Source organism: Drosophila takahashii, chromosome 3R, assembly GCF_030179915.1.
Source record: "Drosophila takahashii strain IR98-3 E-12201 chromosome 3R, DtakHiC1v2, whole genome shotgun sequence".
Taxonomy (NCBI): domain Eukaryota; kingdom Metazoa; phylum Arthropoda; class Insecta; order Diptera; family Drosophilidae; genus Drosophila; species Drosophila takahashii.
In genome coordinates this window covers 5034321-5036202 of record NC_091681.1, presented here as the reverse complement: position 1 = coordinate 5036202, position 1882 = coordinate 5034321, and positions in this window count along the sequence as shown.

Genomic DNA, 1882 nt, shown 5'->3' with positions numbered 1-1882 from the left:
TGCCATAGGAACGATCGGAAAATTAATGGAAAAGTAATAGGAAACAAATTCTAGCTTCTTTGGTTTTTATTGTATTATCTTCTACTCTAGGATATAACTCTTTTTAAATATTTCCGAATTTCAATTTTAATTTGATCAAAATCGGACGACTATATCATATAGCTGCCATAGGAACGATCGGAAAATTAATGAGAAATATTAGAAAATTGAACATTTTTGCGATTTGTTAATTAATAGGAATGATCTGCAAGGGTATATAAGCTTCGGCTGGCCGAAGCTAGCTTCCTTTCTTGTTTTTAAATGGTTTTAAGTGTAAACTAATGACCTTTTTTCGTGTCAGCCCTTACTATTCAACTTATACTTTGAGCGGTTGTGTGTTAGATAGAATAACGCATGCTGACGACGTTGGAGTCTATATGGATCCTAAACTTAAATTTTTCACATTACTACCATGGTAAATAAAGCCAGGGGCGTGCTTGCATTTATCAAAGATGGTCGAAGGAATTCGATGATCCTTATGTCACAAAACCTTGCTTATTTCATTGGTCCGACCAATTCTTGAGTACTGTGCTCCAGTTTGGAGTCCCCAATATGGGGTGCATATAGACCGAATTGAGTCTGTGCAAAAAAACTTTTTAATATTTGCTTTACGGGGACTTAACAGGGATACAAGCCTAATACTGCCATCCTACTCCAGTAGACTACGTCTAATTAATTTACCATCATTAGTTAACCGAAGAACTATGCTTATTATTATTACGTTTATCAGGAATCTTATTCTTGGTGATGTGGAGAGCCCCGAGTTACTGGGTCGCCTGCATTTTAACCCTCTACCGCATAAAAAGCCATATATATCTTCTCACTTTCAATAATTTTTTTTTGCAATAAAACGGTACATATACTAAACCGTTTGTTATCACTTATTCTCTTTCAACTATTTTCTGTTAGATGTCTATACTCAGAACTTTTTAATCAGTTTTGTGCTCGCGTCTCAAGCAGACGAACGAAAGTGAATTGTGGTGAAATTAAAACTAAAATTACTACACTAAAAATCAGTTTTGTCACTGAAAAGTATTTTTTTTCTAAGAGAATATAAAGTTTTCGTTCATAAAAAATAGAATTTGACTTTAGGTGAGCATCACTATTCTATGCAAAAAACTGTGGACGCCATATATGGCTCTATATGCAGTAACGCGTGCATGTGTATATTCTATGTAGGGGAGAGTGGGGGAATTTGGTCACAGGGGCAATTTCGTCACCTGCAATATCTCAGAATCCATAAGTCGTAAAAATATATAATTTTTTTGTTTTAGTCCTCCAAGACGGCCAGACACAACCAATGCGTTTTTTTGCACAGAAGGCCAAGATAATTAAGCTATAATATTAAATGTGTTTTAATAGTTCAAAAGCTACATTTAGTTATCGACGAAATTATTTCTGTATGCCACAATTGAAAAGGGATAAGATACAGGTTTTTTTTTGTATAATACACAGTGCTATAATGTGCATTTCTGCGTTGGTGATGTTTAACTTCGCGCCTAATTTCGGAAGAAAAATAATTATTTCTAAAAAAGTACTGTGTGGGGAAATTTCGCACCTATTTTAAATACATATTTTTGTATTTGACGAGCTGGCTAAAGAACAGACTACCGGCAGCAGCAACAAATATTTGACGTCAACAAAAATGGTACGCTTGATCAGTGTAGCATATTTACAGGCGTAAAATTCCCTATATTTTTCAGGTGACGAAATTGCCCCAGTGGTGTGGCGATTTTACCCCCCTATGTGGCAGGATTGCCCCAGTATATTGTGTTTGCGCACTTTGCGCTTTTATAATGAACTTTGTTGAATAGTGTCAGGCGGGAGCGGGAGCGCAATAAAG